This window comes from Simochromis diagramma, unplaced genomic scaffold (assembly GCF_900408965.1).
Source record: "Simochromis diagramma unplaced genomic scaffold, fSimDia1.1 OVJJ01000344.1, whole genome shotgun sequence".
NCBI classification, from domain to species: Eukaryota; Metazoa; Chordata; class Actinopteri; order Cichliformes; family Cichlidae; genus Simochromis; species Simochromis diagramma.
Window position 1 is genome coordinate 1,491,783 of NW_024387375.1, and position 19,783 is coordinate 1,511,565.

Sequence of the window (19,783 nt, forward strand, 5' to 3'; positions counted from 1 at the left end):
CAGCACCAGCCTGTGATAATGTTAGCTGACGATGGCAAAGCTAACAGTACATCAGCTCAACAGAAAACCCAACACGCTTAGCTTGAAAAAGCTACTTCCTGATTTAGAGTGAGCTAAGAAAATCACACACACCCAGACCTGAATCCATACAACTTTGTGGAAAATTAGCACTTTTTTTTACATGCTCAACACACAGCCGTACCCATATTGTGTCATGTCCATGCTGAGGAAAAGCTGAGTGTAGTAAAAAGAGTTGCAAGCCATGGACTTCACAGGCTATGATTCATATGTGATTACAACTGCTCATTATGTCCCAGACGACTGGTGACTGCTCTCTCGTGTTCAAAACAGCTGTAATACTACACAAGTGTGAATTCATTTACCTCGGACTAGACTAATATAAACCGTTCAGTTTGTCAGCTGTTTGCAACATTTATGACAGCTTTTACTGACAGTTTGTTCAGTCTGTTTGTGGAAAATCCCATTTAGCAGCGGTAAAAATGACTGAAGTAAGAGGAACGACTCAGAACTTCATCTTATTAGGTAAAGCAGATACTAACAAAATTTACCTTTGAGGATAATACCGAGCATATCGCAAAATGTTAATATCCTATTAAGTAGCGTGATAGAGTAATATTACATTTTGTGGTCTCTGGTCATTCCCAATTCTATGGCCGTCTGCTTTTTTTTTTTTTTTACTCATTGATTATTTTTTTAAAGTGTCATGTGCTTCGGTTCCCTTCCCATCTTTATCTGCTGATATTGCTTTAATTCCTTCTTCTTCGGCTGCTCCCTTTAGGGGTTGCCACAGGGGACAATCTGCCTCCATCTCCACCCTATCCCCAGCATCCTCCTCTGTCTCATCACCCCTCTGCATGGCCTCTTTCACTTCATCCATAAACCTTCTCTGTGGTCTTCCTCTTTTCCACCTGCCTTGCAGCTCCATCATCAATATTCTTAAATGTAAATTTATGTTGCTGAGGTATTACAGCTACACACACCACACTTCCGTACTATAGCAACCTATAAAAATTACTTTATTCATCATTTTCTGCCCATAATTCAACTATGAATCCCAATAATCAGTCACCTTACTTCTGCTTTTAATATTTTCAACATTTGAAATCTTTTAAATTATTAACTGTTGTTTAATAATTTATAACGGAGATTTTTTTTTCAGCTCCATGCGCCGTTAAATATATATTTTTGCATTACAAAGGTAAGCAGTGATGTTTTTTTATTAGATTGATAAAACTCGTGGGCATCATAAGTCCTCTCTCTTGATCTCCTACTGCTAACAGCAAAAGAAGTTGTACGGCTGCCTGTTTTGAATGGAGTTTAGCCAACTTTACTCATCTTCGGTGCCAGAGCTGAGCATGTCAGAGCAGAACAGAAACGTGCTGCCCTCCATTTCCATTACACATATCTGTTTCCTTCACATCTAATTTAGTAGCTTGGTAATTAGGAGAGCAGGCTCGGGTTGTAAAAGTTTATAGTTTTCCATGCTGTTAGGCTGTGTGTACAGTGTGTACAGTGACGCAGCTATTTATCAAGGTCTTCCCAACATATGATCGGAGTAACTGAAGGTTAAAGGGAAAGCATACTATATCCTGCACGGTGTGTTTAACTGTGACCTCCGGAGAGACTGCTGAACATCGGCTTGAAGCTAACTCTGGTACGGCGCATCAAATGGTATCTAATGTTCACTTCAAAAGTAACAAATCAGTGGGATAAATAAAAGTGATGATTGCGGACCTTCTATATATCTTTCAGGTGTATGATTAATTACGTTTGCTGTGCAACGTGTGGTAAGAAAATGGATGATTGGATAGAGGTTTCATCCTGGTGCATAAACTCACCACTCAAAATCAGGATGCTTGGAGAGGTTATGATGTATTCTTTAAAAATTAATAAATAAATAAAACTCAGAAAGTACTTACATGGGCCAGAGAAAGTGCATAGTTTACTTAAAATGTACCTGTAAATCTGAAACTTTGAGTTTATTGAAGCCAGAAGCTATAGTTACATAATGACTCAGTTCACTGAATAAATGCATGATTTATCTACAGTTATTAATAATAAATTATGTTTTTTTAGACTTCACAAAGAACTTATAGACCTACAAGGTATTGTGATGAGTTTAATAATCACTGACACGTAACATGTTGTTTGTAAAGATGGAGTGAATCGAACAAGCCACTATGCAGAGTTTTGAAATATTAATTCCAATCTAGTCCCACACTGGTGATAGACATCGGTACATTACACTGTTTATTAATTAAATAAGCCGGTTTTTCAATTATTTCCAGTGTGATGAGTGTTTATTCTTGAACCACACGAACTAACCATCCACCCAGCAACAACCACAGCAGCGGCGTGAGTGCTATAGGCCCTGCATACCAACTGCTTATCAACACAAATGCAAATGTGACCTTTAATATTAGAAACAAAATTATGAATGAGATTCAAATTCAATAGCTGGCAGACACGAAGCATATCGTCAATATCCATGAAGGGAACCTACAGCTTTCGCTCTGTTAGCGGTGCAGGTTAATTGAAGTTAGCCCTTTGAAGAAATACAAACAGGTCGCTGACTCAACAAAGGATGACAAAAGTAGATGAGTTATGACATTAATACAATAGTGTACTGCTGAGTAAACGGGGCAGCCTTTATGTGATTATTACTGACTAACTCAGTCTGCAACATGGAAACATCATGGAGGAAAATTCAAACCACTGCACAACTCAAGTAGTTCGTGTTTGGACACATTTTTGGCTTTTAAACACTTGGAGCACAAATAATAAAAGCCAGAAAAAACAGTCTCAGGTTAGTTGGGCTTATTTGTAATAAAAGCGTAGTGAACTATGAGTGCAAGAGCAAAAAATGACCAATCACTGGTGACAATGGGAAGTAAAAGCTCCCTTTTAAAAAGAAGAAACTTCCAGCAGAACCAGGCCCAGGGAAGGGAAAGAGAAGAGAGAAACAAAACTATAAAAGAAACTATAGGAGAAAAGGCTAGAGTTTAATGATGATTGAATACATCAGTGGTATGTAAACATACAGAGAAAAGAGATGAGTGAAGGAAAATCACTCAATGAATTCCTCAAGGAACACCCCCCCCCCCCCCCCCCCCCCCGCGCCTACTGCAGCATAACTCAGCAGGGCTGATTATTCAAGATTTTGTATGTGAGGAGAAGGATTTAATATTCGGTTCTTAACTTAACAGGGAGCCATTGAAAAAAAAGCTAAAATGGTAGAAATATGGGCTCTCTTTCCAGTCCCAGTTAGTGCTCTCACTGCAGCATGCTGGATCCACTGGCAGCTTTTCATGGAGCTTTTAAAGCGACTTAATAATAATGAACAACAACAGCCCAGCGTGCAACACATGCATGAACTAGTTTTGCACCATCACTTTGACACCGAATAATTCAAATTTAGAGATCTTGCGCAAATTAATATAGTCCTACACATTTAATTACTCACTGAAGGACATATCCTGCTCAAAAAAACAACTTAAGGCCAAGGTAATGGCATCAAAACTGGTTAGACACAGTGTTTCTAAGATATTTAGGATTGAGTACAGTACCCTCAGTTTTATCTGAATTTATAAATTGAAAATCAGAGGCCATGCAGGTCTTTAACTACGTGATTTGTGTCATTTGGCTTTGTGGGTAAATAAATCTGCAAAGGATTGAAAATGTATGCAGTAGAGATGGACCGATCCGATATCACGTATCGGTATCGGTCCGATACTGACCTAAATTACTGGATCGGATATCGGAGAGAAATTAAAAAATGTAATCCGATCCATTAAATATCACAAAAGCAGCTCACAAAACTTGTGACATGGCATAACCCGGCTCGTAACCGTAGAACGTTGGAGCAGTGTGCCTCATGTGATAGAGCGGCTGTGGCGTGCAAGACCTGTTAGCGGTCTGGTTCAGCATTTTGAGCCTCGCTACCAAACTGGCATTTCATCCCCGAGGAAGTTATCCCAGAGAGAAGTAAAGCAAGTGTGTAAGTTCATCTCTGAATGTTTGTAAAGCATTCCAGCTTTAAGCTTAACAACAACTCCCCCTCCCTCTCCTGCTGCTACTTCAATCATGAAACTGATTAATGATCAGCTGATTGGCTTTTCTGTCGCAAGGCGGTCTCTCTTGTTTGTTTATTGCCCACTTCACGCCAGAAAGAGGAAACCAGCGGTTGAACAACAGCTTGATAATCTGTTGTTAGAATTTATTTAATATTTCTTTCTACACCAGGATCTTTTTCTACGTAGCTGACGGCTGGTAACTGTGCAGGGGCGGATCTAGCAAAGTTTAGCCAGGGGGGCCGATAGGGCATGAACAGGGAGAAGGGGGCACAAAGACATACTTTTCTTTCTTATTCTCATTTAAAATGTCCAGCTTTTAATAAATAATTATCTGAATCGTACACCCAAAGTTTTAATCTGATGTAAAATGTATAGAAGTCCATTACTGTATATAGTAACTATTAAGTCTAATATACCCTAGTAAGCTATAGTACTTTTTCCTTTGGAAAGGTACCATCTGTGCAGTCTGCAATTCTGTTAAAGAAAGATGTTGAATCTATTTAATTATTCTTGAAAAATAATTTATTTCTGTGCATTTTTTTTTCCACCCTGCATCAAATTAAAGTTGATTACGTAGATTAAGCATCATGAGGTGGACGGTGGTTCCCTATTTTTTTTTTTTTTTGTTGGGAGTTTGCAACCCTATTATTTAGGTTGCTTAATATTTAAAATACCAGAATAGGGAGGATGGACTAGGTTTAAGTTTATTAGATTGATCAGTTTTGCTGTACTATGAAATATTTTGGGTGCAGTGTATTTTTTACATACAGGTATAACAGAATAGCTTTAGTGTTTGTTTGTTTTTAAACTTGAGTATGAACTTATACAAAATGCAGCAAGATATTAAAAAAAACAGTTCTATTGATTAAAAAACACACTATATCAGATTCATATCGGTATCGGCCGATATCCAAATTTATGGTATCGGTATCGGATATAAAAAAGTGGTATCGTGCCATCTCTAGTATGCAGTGCTATCTAAAAATATTGCCCAAGGGAAGTCGGTCCCAACACAAAACCCTATGGAAGTCCATGCCTAACTTTCCTGTGTGAAGAATACTCCTCATTTCCATTAAGAAAATAATAATAATCAAAATCAAGATAAAATGTTCCATCAATTGTGATTTTGATTTGAGATCATATTGCCCAGCCCTAGTCCTGCAAAACTGCAGAAATTGGCAGAAAGAACTCACAGTATTAAAAGCTCAGATCTTATTACTGCATTCAACCTTCAGACTGTTTAGTTTAGCTTAGACATGCATGAAAACGTGTCACAATAACAATCTGTTATTTAGAAGGAAAGCTTAAAAAAACAAATGTCAGTTATGTGTGATTTATGGTCATACCTCGGGGAATAAGTAGAAGATTGTGGTGCACATTGTGCAAACACAGAACTTGTACTAGTTATATGTGTGCAAATAGAACTAACACAGTGTGCTGATTAAAACAACATTTTTGGTGGTTAGCTTTGTGGGTTTTGTTTGTACTGGCTGCAGGAAATTCCAGTGTGGGAAAAATGTCTGTTTACAGTTTATAGTACTGGTATAATATCAGTAAAATGTATTTTTCATTTTCAACTCATACAACAGTATGCTGTATTTGCATTCAACTTGTACCAACTCTGCATCCAAGGCGAGAAAATCTCAGACTTCTTACAGACAGGATCACCACTCCACATATTGCTGGCTGGTTTAAACTCTAACAATGCATAACATTTTATGAGCTCATCAAACTTTCCAGGTGTAAAATCTTATTCTGCATAGTTACTGGCAGAGCCACAGTGTCTTCAGATAAAACAAGGGCATCAAAACCTATGAAAAGAAGTAAAATATGATCTTTGGGAAAATGGAGATTGTGAAGTTAATTACTAGAAAACCATATATATATTGCAGTTCTTATACTATTACTGCCACACTAACCCTTGCAAGTATCTGGACGCTTAAATCTCCAGTAAGGGGTTAGAGAGTAATTTCATATAGTGCAGCCATAAAGAAATAAATTCTGGACAAATAATTAAAAAGGCTCCATTCCTGTTGTGAAGGACTAAAGTACAAATGGGACACAGGTAGATGTTTCAGTTTACAGACCTTTTAAAGCAGCCAACACGTACAGATGTGAGAATAATACTGCAGAGGCACAAACAATGAAAGAGCAAGGATAAAAACTGCAAAAGGACATGTGAAGAAAGATGCCACCTTTTGGGGATGTTTTACTTTTAGATGAGTCCAAAAAGTAAATATTTGTTGATGATTTTGATTTGTTGAAGTCCTCCGACAAGACCGTGCCAAGGGTACCATCAAGCTAGTAGGTGAGAACATCAGAGTGTGGGGCTGTTTTTCTTTCAATCATGGACGTGAGTGTGTATGTACTGATGGAAATATGAACTCTGAAGTCTGCAGAAGTGTTTCTAGTTACAAACTGAAAGAAAAATGAAAGAAAAAAAAATAACTCAAGTGACAGAAATAGATCCTTCAGATCTAAACCACACTAGCTGTCTGTTAAGATAATATTTTGCCCAGGGGAAAATCAAAGTCTCAGAAAAGCCCTCCAAGACCTTGATTGAAATCATACAGAGCTCCTATGGAATGCCATGGAGAAGGGAAAAAAAGGAAAACCTCTGAGCAAGGATGACAGAGCGAAAGCTTTGCTGGCTGAATCCATGTTCAAATGTTAAACAGTCCTTCAAGCCAACGAACGAAAAAGTGAAAGAATATTCCAACTGTCCGGATACTTTTGGAATATTGTGCATGCGCTATCATTTGAATATTTACCGCAATGTTTGAGGGGTTTTGTCATGCATTTTAAATGGTCTTTAAACGTTTTGTGAGCCGCTGTATATTATTCGTTTTTTTAACTTATTAAAAGTATTTTTCATCGCACAATGACTACAATTAATCTGTTCTTTTACAATTTCTTATCTATTGAAAACACTTGTACACATACTGTACAAAAGCACAGACACACATGCATTTATTCTGAACGAAACACTTCTATGATGCTCAATGTACAAAATGTAATTGAGATATGTTTTGGAGGCGCTAGTTACATTTCCAATTAGCTGCACAGCTGCAGAGCAGGAGAGATAAAGGAGTCCCTTCAATTTTCTTTAATCAGATGTTAGAATACAAAGGCTCAGATAAGGATTATTTCTAAGACGATTGAGCGATGACAGGCTGTGTGTAATGTGTATTTGCAGCATGATGTGTGCTTATTAACAGTAATCTATAGACTTCCTGAGGGCTTTAGAGTACGCTGCCTCATATGGCACCCTAACAAAATCATGGGAGGTGAATTCTTATAAATAACAACCGCTATGAACCCACAGCTACGGTTACGTAAAGACATAATCTTTTCAGTTTTACATAAAGCATAAATTCACCACCGCTAGGCTCTCGAGGTTGCTGCCTCTTGTCTTGCCTTGAGCAAACTCTTTCCCATCCCATCCAGGCTGGGAGTGATGAGCCCTGTTATCCAGATTGAGGTGAGAGAAGGGTTGGTCTCCTGCCTCTAGCACCATCTGCCGCAAAAGGCCACTTTTAGACATGCTGAATAGACAATACTGTACTTGCGAACACAGGTGGTGATTATCAGAGCCATGACATCATCAATACAGACAGAACAGAGGGGTGCTCGGCTCTTTTAGCGATGACTGGATAAACTGGATTTGTCCATAGGAAAGACTCCACAAAAATCTCCTAGCTTGAATAGCTGCAGATGTGCTTTAAATCCAGTAGTCCCACATTTGATCATATTGTGCTGATCAAAGTAGGTCACAGGTGTTAGCCCAGGTTCTTCTTACTCAGAAGGGGCAGTTGTTTGTGTAAGAAGGCATGCTTCTATATCACGCATGGTGATCCTCAGAGTTCTCAACTTGGCCCTCTCTTTTATAACATACGAGCTTCATTCAGCACTCACTGTTTCTCTAGGATCATTGCTGTTGTCTTTCCTCCTTTTCATTGTGTTAAATCTTACCTGAATGCTCCAGACCAGACCAGCAAACTACCTAAACGTCTGCTCAGTTAATTGATTAGCAGCACCTGGCTGCTACTTACCGTCTTAACCTCAATGAAACAGCATTAGTGTACTTTGGTTTTGTTTAGGACTGCAGGGAATCACGTGGAAACTGTTTTTTCCCCCCACAGGACTGTAATCTATCTCACACGCATGGCAAATTTAGAATCACCTATTAATCTAACACAAATATTTTGTGGTAGGAAACAGAGTAATCAGAGGAAACCCATGCACGCAGGCCCAAGGACAACACGCAGAAGGGCCCCAGCTGGGGTTTGAACCAGGAACGTTCTTGTCATGAGGCCACAGTGCTAACCACTGAAAATGTACTGAATAAAATTTAGAGAGAAGAGAGACTTAATATTCAAAATGACGGCAAAATCCTGAACGTAAATCAAAAAGCTTGAGTATCGTGACACATGATCATTTTACAGTTAGGTTGCCAAAGAGACCTCTACAAATCTGTCAGAGCTCAGGTCAAATAGCTTTGGAAAGAATTTTCCCAATCCTTTCCTGTGCTGTACAAACGAAGGCTTCTATTACTTTTCATTTTTCTTTCTATTACTTTTACTTTTCACAGCCAACATTCACGCCCACTTCAGGTTATGCTGGCCAACTGTCTCAGAAAAAGCAGTTTGAACTGCCGGGAAAGTGTGTGAGAAGTGTGGCCTTGTCCACATATTTACACAACATCACATGGTGCTTTTCAGAACAGCTCTAAAAAAACTATTCACCCTAGTAGTTGTCACGACAGTATATGTAAAAATAAGCCTGAAAAATATCTGTAAAATACATTTTTTTACTTTCTGGAAATCTGAAAAATAACATTTCTTACCTGTCCCATTAATGCTACACTTCACCATAAAATATAATGATGAAAATTCATTAGAAATCCATTTTTTAAATCATTTTCTGGCATTGCTAATGTCTTTTAGTAGTATTATTTATTTATTTATTTATTCGGTTGTCGGAGAGCACATAAGTCAATAAGTCTGCATTTTTTCACCTAAAATGACATACCATGACTTATAACAAAACTTAATTTCTACTTAGGTTTTACATGGTCTGCACTACCAGATATATAACCAGATATAAATGGGGGCATATGTGACAGCAGGGTATGGCTTGTGGCTTGGTTATAGGAGGGAGAGGGTGCAGCATCAGTTGGGGAAATAGTGCACCTGGAGTGCATTTGCCTCCCCCCTTCATATAGTAGGTGCCAAAGTAAGAAAAGTTTAACAGATGGAAACTGGGCGAGCTGTAAAGCATTTTCCTGCATGGATGTGTATAGTAGAGGGATCGTGTGATGTAAAATCACTCCCTCTCTCTGTGGTTATTGAGAAGAACCTGCTACAGTATTTTAGTCTGATCTGAGTATATCAGTGAGAGTCCTTCGGAGCAAGCACACGACACCCATTCTAGTGTGTTTGCTTTGCTCTCCTGCTGCCCCTGACAGAACTGATTTAAAAATGAGTTTACAGGGCTCTGAACAATTTAGCACCTCCATATTAAGATAACTTCAACACTAGCAACATGCAAGTGCAAGCTGCCACATTTCAGCACCACAGCTTCATAATGTTTCCAAACTGTTTCCATAATGAAATACATGACAAAGCACTAAATACCCAGGATGTGTTAAAAATTTCATCCTCGCGCTGACTTAAGCCAGAAACAACCTGCGTGCGGAGAGAGAAAAATGTCTTTCGAGCTATTAGATCAGAGCAGCGGTCCAACCTTTGAACCTAGAAACGAAAGAAAGCCAGCCTCAGAGGGAGGGGGGTATTGACTGAGGGGAGAGGCAGGGCTGCAGTAAGTGGGATCTGAGGTGGGAGTTTCCGTGTCAACGGGCTCATCTTACAGCCTCCCTGATGGACGATGGTGATGTCCCCCAGGGTCCAGATGGGATTCAGTGGTCAGCTCGGTGACAGCTGGTGAAGGGTGGTCAGGGCTCATGCATAATGGAGGCACAGCAGACCACACCACAACTTGACTGCTTCACTGATGTGGAAGTAGTTCCATCTCAGTGTCAATACTGCAGGGTTACTTGAATATTAACTGCTGTTTAAACTCTGCGATCAGGACAGGCATTTAAGCGCTGATTGATATTTGCCTGTTCTTAAAACAATCTCTTTTTTTTCGTATTTTTATTCTATGGTCAGTCAGTATGGGCCATGACAAAAGTAAGAGAAAAAGGATGAGGTACGAGCAGTCAGGTGATCAGATTTATGTACAGGGGACATTAAAGTATGAAAAGTATGAACTACAAAATTAATCTGCAAAAATATTAAGATATTTTAAGCTGACATGATAAAAAGGGTTAGAAAACGACTGCATATATCACATCAGGGAAACATCACTGATGCGCATTCACTGGGAGTCGCGTTTGTGCCCACATCATAAATCCAATAAATAAGTCCAATATGCACTCTCTCTTTTCATGTCCCCCTAACTTCAGAAAGAAACCTCCAACTGTTTAGGAGCTAAATGGTCTACTTCGTCCACTAGCAAGTTGCTAACGTTGTCTCTCCGCCATCTGGTGCTGAGAACGTAATGTAAAGTGCATTCATCAGAGCTATAAAGTGAAAACGGCTCCCTGCTGCTGCAGAAAACGACGGCTATGAGCCAAAACAGTAAAACTGCAGCTATAAAACCAAAACAATGAGCTTAGAGACTCTAAAATGCTCTGTAGAGCCATAAGAGGAACTGCAGAGATGTTCTATTTCCCTGTGGGATCATAACTACATGTGAAGAATTTTACAGTGAAGTCAGTTGGCTTATTGTAAATACAAACATATTGATTATAGACGACATTTTAGGTTATCCAAAATATAGATCGGATAACAAGTGGATAACTATGTTATATATGTGTGTGTTTCAATCGCAGTATAGCACATTTTAGTCCCGCTCAAACTGGGAAAGCAAGCTTCTTTATTTACGCCTGCTAGCAAAAAACTGAAACCTGTCATGAAGCTACAATGTGGCTGGATGTAGGACCAACAGGGTAAAGAGCATTTTAAGCAAAAAATAAAACAAACTGAGCCCTTCATCAGGACACCAGCAATAAGATATGAATCATCAGTATAAAAAAATGTGACACTTGGGATGCTGACAGCTACACCTATATATGTAGTGAGCACTCTCACGGATACAACAAATATTAGCATTATTAGCATTAGACTCTGTAAGGATTCTGCCAGGGAAATTTGGATGATTCAGAAATCAGTGGTTCATTTTTATTTATATAGCATCAACAATCTCCACCCCCAACAATCAAACGGCGCCCTTTGAGCTAGCTCCTGATGAAGGAAAAACTCCCTTTTAACAGGAAGAACACTCCAGAAGAACCAGGCTCAGGGAGGTGCGGCCATCTGGTGCAACCAGAGAAATGTGGGAGTTATGTTTCCAAGTGGTTCACCTTCAGCTGTAGATCTGACAGCTGACTAGATAAAGGGTAAAAAACTAACACTTGTTAGCTAAAAACATTTTGTCTGCATTTCAGACCGTGGTTGCGTATTATAGGGCCAACTGTTTCCCCTCCAACGTGCACAGTTTTGAACTCCGTCAGTATTTCTCTGTTATTTGTTTGGACCTGGTCTTGAACTCTAGGTTTGATCTATCTGCATAATGAGATGAAATTGAAACTGAATTATGATGGATGCTACAGTTTGGGTAATAACTTTCTCATCTTCCATTTTCTCTTCTAAATCAGTTCTGTCCTGGGGCTTTGTTTAAAACCTGTCTGATTAGCTGATGGCTCATGTGCATTCTCCTGGTGGGGCTCTTTTTAATGCTGAATTTCCACATCTCAGCAATGGCATTTAGCAAAAATAAGACCAGGTTTTATGCAACTGTGATTGCTTTTCAGAAACCTTACAGGATAGACGTCTCTAGGTGTCTTAGTTCCTGTCATGGCTTCCATTTCCAGCACGAGCAAGTCCCCACTTGTCAATGTGTTGAGAAATCAGTGCTACTAGCTATTCTGTTGTCAATGGACACACTGCAGTACATCACCTCAATCAGTCATCCCAGCCCTTGTAGGCAGCCACCGCTAGTAGCGACCCGACCCCCATGCCCAATACAGCAGCAGAAAAGTGCTTACCTAGGAGAAAAAGACAGAGAGGACATTAAATCAGTGAGCATAATATTCTAGTGAGCACTAGACTCGCTTTCACAGATTAGCCAATCTCTTCTCTGCACAGTGCACTGCCACGGAGTTGTACCTCCAATTGAAATGGAGAGAGGGGAGATTATCCCATATATTCTGGCGCTCAGCAGTTTATGTGTCTAAATGCAGGCAGCAACGAAGGTCAATACACATCTGTGTTTTTCGAGGAACGAGTACTTCATCAAAACACTGAAAACCTTCATCAAGCTAAGAATCTAAAATCTAGGTCTTCTAGCTTTGATTTTTGAATATTCACAGAGCAAAGCTCAAGAGGAGAAAAGCAAAGGAGGGGGGAAAAAGCAAGTTTGGGGGATTTCGTGCTGTAGCCCGGGAGGGATTGAGCCCTGTATTCAGTCCACGGGCCTGTGTGAAGTGTTTTTCACTCGGCTCGATCAAAAGACAAGGACGTCTTCCAACGCCGGATGTTACATCACACAGCTTGATTCTTCACACTCTCTTATCCATTTCTCTGCTTATTTGTACCCTTTTAATTCCAGGGATCTCACAACCCCTCCGCCGAGCCAAGTAGGCACACAAACAAGGCAAATGAACAATCTGAGGACGGAAGCTGCACAACTTCTGAGGGAAAATAAATGGAGATGCATGCAGTGTGTGAAAGACTCGAGTGAATTGAATCCCAATCAATCAAGTACCTACTACTGATGTAATGTAGTAGTGGAAAACAGAGAATTACAATTGGGTGCTAAGATTAAGAGACGACAAAATGAACCAGGATTTGCTTCACTTAAGTCCTACATTATAAGAGATGTTGAAATGAGGGGTAACATTTCACATTAAAGCCCTAACAGAATTCATAAGCACTATTAAGCTTTCTAAGAAATTAGCAATAACAAGTTATAATGCAGTTGTTTTTAAAGGTTTTATAGAACATTGAGCATTTTGGGTTTTGGCCTTCTGGTTGTACAAAACAAGACTTGTTTTTCTTCATGTTTTATTTATTTTTAACCTTTTACAATGAAACAAATGCGAAAAGAGCAAACATTAACATTGCTATTACACAGGATTCATACTCGGCTCTCTTATCAAAAACTTCCAAAATCCAATAGACAAAATAAAAGACTGACCGTTCAGGGTACAAAGGAAAAAACAAACAATATTGGCGGAGAAATGCCAAAATGTTAAAGTCAGAGCAGAGTCAGAATATCAGTCTGTAAAAGTCAAGATAAAGACAGAGCACAGTTGTACAGTTAGGATCTAAGTTTGTGATTGAGACATATGAAAGGTGCAGGTTATGAGAATCACCCCTTTCTCAGTCTAGAGCTTGCTTTTGATTGGTTCAAAAAGCTCTTGGTCTATCAGAACAAACATAGCCTTTCCAAAAAAAAAAAAGTGTTGGCAGATAATCTGGCAAATTACCAACGTCACACCAGAGATGTATTCATGGACCGCGCAAGATTAAGTGTGATAGTGAGCCTTTAACAGCAGCACATCTATTGGAGGAGAGATGGATTCAAATAAACAGTCTAATTCAAAGCTTTTAAAATGTTAGTGATTTCAGATAAAAAGTCCAAATGATGCGTCAGGAAGACAATGTGTAGATTTATTGATAATTGCATGTTGCAGTCTGAAAGCATACTTTATTTATTATTAATCTGAATCTGCAAAACAGCTGAAAACAGAAAATCATAACAAACGTTGAGGACTAGAAAGTACAACATCTCCTTATTGCATGTGGAGGTAAATACAATAAGCGATGCTAAATGGTGTGGGTTACAATACTCTCTCGAGGAGGAAAGGAACAACAGTTTAAGCCACAAAGTAACAAGAGAAAGGCAATGAGAGCAAAATATTGCTGTTAGCTTTGAACTATGACTGACAGCAGAGGCAAGTTAGCCTGGTGCCCTCGTGGCTGATCTGGGCTCATCATTAAAAACAACCTCCACCCTTCAGTCCATTGGACTATGAACCCCAGGTGCTTCAGAGATGGCTTTCTTTCTCTCTTTTTTTAAAAAAAATTGGCTGAGCTGTGACAGCCAATGGAGCAGGACAAAGATCGACTCACACTGAAAGTATAGTCCATACAAAGCCTGGGAGACACAAGGGCAAAGCACACTGTCTAGACTGCTACTGATAATCAGTCAAAATGCACGGGTGGGTCAATGGGTAGGAGGAGTTCAAGGTTGTCCACCTGAGTGTGTCTCCCTTGGTGGGATATGGCAACTGCCCATTCGATAGAATAACACACAGCTTTCTGTGAGCTCTGAAAAAACACAATCTCCAGAGTAAAGCAGCTTTTTGCATTTTATTTGCTCTTAAATAATGAGATATCTGTTCAGTGATTTCTGCAGTAAAGCCTCGGGGTAAGTAAGTTATCAGCACAGAGATAACATTTAGTTCATCGTAGCACTTACAACTGTAGCTTTACTACGCTCTGTGCTTCACAGAGCCGCTCTTTCACTGTTGTTCTGAAGCCTTGATGCTCCAACCAAGAAGGACACACTCTAATTTTCCAGCCTTGAAAAGTGTTAGGTTTAAAGATCGTTTCCAGTTTTACAAAGAGCTCTGAGCCATGAATTAGCAAGAGGGACCTGATCTGCTGAGCAAGGTCGGAACTTTTACAAAGTTACACAAATGCAGATAGAAAGAGGTCATCCAGCCATTGCCAACTCTTACAATAAGCGCTGCTAATGACAAGACAGTTCACAGAATTGGGGGATAAGATAATGCAAAAAGGCCAGACCTCCTGCCATCTCAGATCTGATCTTATTATCAATAGACTTCTAATTAATTAATAATATTCTTGGTTATTATGAAGAAGTAAAAAAAATATGCAAATTTAAAACATTGTGATAAAAGATGGGTCTCTGTTTTTCGTCTCCTGGTTGAAACGAACTTGTATTTTTAGATGATATTTTATCTATGAATAAAATTGCTATATTTTATTAAAGTAGATTTTATTATTTCCAATTCATCCATACCCAAAAGTTCACGTATTCAGAAACATCTCTCTTTTAAAAGGCTTCACCAGAATCTTTAAATCATCATAAATGAGGAGTCCCTTGACTTCTTTAGAGAGATTTTCATTTGTCTATCAATAGAAAAAATAAAACCGTCTGTTTTTTATTGGCACCCAGCGATGAATGTGAAAACTGCAGTGGTGTCACAGACGCGCGAATAGTTTCATCTCTGGATAATTTATGCGAAACACAGAATGACTATTCAATTAAAGAGCAAGAGTTTGTCAGCTAAGACCATTGATTAACAATAAATCCACTGATTAAATAATTAACCTCAAACCCAAAGTAATTACTTAATCACTCTGGGTGACACCTCTAGCTGTGTTATGTTTCTGCTGCTTTCAAAGTTACAAATTTACTATTCCATCAATACGATGTGCCATCGTGCGAGTTAAACCACGCACAGCAGCAGACCTGCAGCCTGGCTAAACTGGCACTCTGATAGGGAGCAGCGTTCAACTGAAGTTAAAAGAAAAGCGGATATTTCCCCAGGCGGTGTTATGCAAAACAAGCCTCTGAAGCCATCGATACTGCCCTATGTTTTGGACCGAAGACTCTGTGCTTGCCCGTGGTTGTCAATCGGCTGCGCACACTAACAATTTGCTCCTGTGTCAAAAACAAACACATGAAAAGAAAACAACAATCCGAAGCGGCACAATTTCAGAGAGACGTGAGGGGCACGGTGTCGGTACCTAGTGGCACGGGCAAGATGGCACCGTGCAGCATTTTAAACGACTAAAGCAGCTTCATTATTTTAGGAGGTTTGTTCCCGAGAGCTGCAGCTCCCTGCGGATCGCATCAGTGTCAAGTCATCATCCGTGACAGCAAACTGCCTCTGCTGAAGACAGCAAAATGCACCTCCGGTAAACACGCGGCAATGACAACGTGCCCCGTGGTTTAGTCTGAAAAATTCAGCATCTTCTGACAATGAAGTTAGACCACATCAATTATCAATTACACTTAATGGTGGAGGAGAAATTGAATTAAAACAGAGTCATGGCTGACCACAGGATACGAAGAGATATTGTTCTTGGCAACCGCATTTTATTCATTCATCATTGACGTAAAGGTAATAGGACTTCAGAGCTGTACTAATGACCAACGACAGCCTCTCTGTAAAATAGATGAAAGGTGTGCCATTATGGGGTGGACTCATGAGAGGAGAGGCCATGCGGCTAATGACTCATTAGAGACATCTATAGCCAGACAGGCTGGGAGCCAAAAGGCCAGGAGTCCTTTTTAAAGACTCAATACCCCAGCTGACACTAATTGTAGCCGTCAGGATAGCATGGATTTTCATCGCAGATAATAACAGTCTGGTCCCCTGACACATCTTGGCCTGTTACCCACCAGTGGCATTGCCCAGATCTGCTAGATCCGCTCAACAGTATCTCCTACCCCAAAGAGTTGGTGCACTAGAGAACCGCCATAAAACAGCAAGCACTCGGTGCAGTAATGACGGCTTTAGATCTGATAAGACGCTAAATACGAACCATCCGACAGTGAGATGCAGCAGAGAGGTCGCCTTAAAAAGAAACGCTAGCAAGAGTGATTTTCAATATTCTCGTTGCATCATTCAGCTGCTGCAAGCACCTGCAGCGTTGAGCAGACACATCTCTCATTTGGACAGAGGCAAAGCGAGATGTTTTATGGTCTAGTCATACTCCCTGTCACTGTGCTAATGTGATTCAGTTCCAAAACAGTCAGAGGAAATGAGAAAAGCCACTCTTTCCCACCCTTGTAGCACTCAGACATGATACACATGGGGCTTTACACTGCTAGCAGGAGGAAGGGGAAAAAAATTATAAAAACCTTTCATGATACATTGGAATAAGTGGAGGAGAGACACTTACCACCGAGTGCAGCGGCAGCAGCGTGATATTCTTGATGATAGATTTGAATGTTAGAATAGAAACTGTGAAGGAAAGATTGGTGGCAGTTCATTACACTTCAAACTAAAAATGATTGGCAGCAGCCCTCCCCTGGGCTTAGCATGGAACAAGAGCCGGAGTACTGTATTTTACAGACTATCGAACACGCTGGCAGTCAAAATACTTATCAGAAAAACATTCAGAAGAAGCCCCGTGTTTTTTCTTTTTTTAAGTCTACATAATAGGCTTCACGGAAAGCATGAGGATATCAATTGGCCACAATGCCTGCAGTGTTCACTATTAGCCATTTAATAAATAGCTGCAGTCTATCCAAATGCAGGGAAAATGTTCTGACAGCGAATACAAATTCACTTTAAATGGGAAGTCGGTGTAAACCTTTGCAGCGCTGTGACTGTGCAGTATGTATGTTGGACTGCTCATTTTTAACATATTTTCCATTAACCTCAGCTGCAGAGTGCCAGGCCTGTAGGCGATTTGAAATAAGCTTTCCATAAAGGACAGATGATGATTTCTAATTTTCCAAGCATGCTAGACTAGAGTTTTTTTTTAAAAACCCCGTTCGCTGATTTACTCCTCTTTAATTTGTTTGCTGTTGTTTGAAAAAAATAAATAAAAGCCCTCTTTGTTTACCTTCAGTTCTAGTGAATTTAGCCTGCATTTTGTAAGCACCACAGCCACCAGTGCAACAATATCGCCATATTATGCTCACCCCTCCGCAACAGCTACACTGCCTTTTAACGTTTACTGAATTAATGATGCGATGAAATAATGGCCATAAATATAAAAGAAGGAACGCGGTGCCCGTGCCAAAGTCCAGTTGTGCAGCCTTGAGCTGAGCATCGCGCTGTTTTGAACATGGACGAGTGGATCAGACTGAGAATCCGAGGGACACCTCACACTCCTGTGGCATGCCGATCAAAAAGTACTGCGCGCTACTGTCCTTTTTGACTCTGACTGGGAATATAATTAAACACCTAACATGTTCCTGTATGTGAATGAGACCGTGAAATCATCAGGAAAGTGTTTGCTGAGGTCACAAATAGGTGAGCCAAAAGAGCATGTTTTAATATGATTCTGACCTCCTGTCAATCATGCTGAAGGACAGGCATGCTATGAATAAAAAAAAGTAAATGCACCGTGGGTAGATGCTCTTGCCAAGCGACCACTGGAGAGCACACAACCAATGGGATAGTTGGCTTCCTAGAGTTTGTTTTCTTCCTGGCTCTATCTACTTCCAATGACCAGAGGCATCAACTGATGCAGAAGACTGGAGGCCTGGTCCTCTTGCAAGCTGAGATTGTGTAACTTGGTAGAAACAAACATCTGCTGCTTGGACGTCTGCGTACTATTGTATTTATTAAAAGTCGGGTTAAAAAGCAAGGCAGCACCATGTAGAATTCAAACTGTGTGCAACTGTAAAACAGCGGTGACCACTTTGAGTGGGAGATATTAAACATAATCTACCTTTAATTAATCACCTTTATGTTTTTGACCTGCAATTCTTATTAATCATTATCAGTGAACTGTGGCCTCTGTGTTTTCATGTGTGTCATCGCTAATTTCCTTATTGAAACTGGCCTCAGCAGCCTTTTAATTTGAAACACAAACAGGAAATGTCCGCTTTATAGTGAAAGCAGAAGAGAAATAATAATAAAAATGACTGACCACAGGCCTTAGGTTGGAGATTGAAGCCAGAACAGGAGAGTGAAAGGTAGGAGATAACTCCATTGGTACACTGATGGACTAAGTGCTGCGGAAATGGACATTATGCTGAATTTACCCATTACACTAATTCTCTGTCCCCTTTGTTCTGACTACTCTGTCTGAGACTCTGTAATTATTTCAGTGTTGTCTGTAAAGCAGATCAGCACTCTTAAAGCTTGTTTTGACTAAATGAATTTCCAGTAGAATAAAAATGACAGATTCAAAAAACAATTAGTCTTAGTTGTGTTAAAAAAAAAACATACAGCCTGTCCAGAGTGTTGCCATTAAGACTTACAGAAACTATAACTGCACATTGAATCTTCAATCTAATTTCAATTCAAGAAATTCAAGAATCGACCTGTTTATCAACAGGAATGAGCAAAATCTAAAATGTTGCTTCCAGTGCAGTGGTTAGCACTGTTGCCCTGTCCAGGGTGTGTCTCATCTCTCTCCCAGTGATAGCTGGGAAAGGCTCCAGCCCGCCCAGGACCCTGAGTGGTGAAGGGGAACTAAACGACACCATGACTATAATTCAATAAAATGTAAAGGAGACCTGTTGTGCTCCTTTCCACCTCAATATTTTAATTCTTGGACTTTACCTGAGTAGTTTTGAATGAGTCACAGTTCAAAATAATCCTTATTCTTTTTATACTGGGCCTTGGTGCAGCACTTCAGTTTACACACTCCCTGAAACAAACTGTTTAAGCTCCCTTCCTCTTCCCTGCAAGCCAGCTTTTCTGTGATTGGCTCCCCACTACAAACAGCACGTTTGAACAGCAGGTCGGTGGGACTGCTGTGCTCACAGCCAGAGCTATGTGCCTGATATGAGCATGATAAGGATATCAGCACTCGCTGACATTGTTCAGAGCCAAAAGACGAGAGTGGAACTACTTGCCCATAGACTGATCTCAGTATTTGAAACTAAACTACATTATCTCT

General features: G+C 39.9%; 1 protein-coding gene and 1 long non-coding RNA gene across 4 annotated transcripts in view; one reads left to right on the forward strand and one right to left on the reverse strand.

The window, feature by feature from the left end:
• The window catches only part of cadm1b (cell adhesion molecule 1b), a 165,875-nt gene that overhangs the window by 101,968 nt on the left and 44,124 nt on the right, over nucleotides 1-19,783 (reverse strand). The window lies entirely within an intron of this gene.
• LOC120719760 lies at nucleotides 1,458-19,620 on the forward strand. Its single transcript, XR_005692746.1, has 3 exons — nucleotides 1,458-1,576; nucleotides 4,000-4,005; nucleotides 19,609-19,620. It is a non-coding gene; the product is annotated as an uncharacterized LOC120719760 (long non-coding RNA).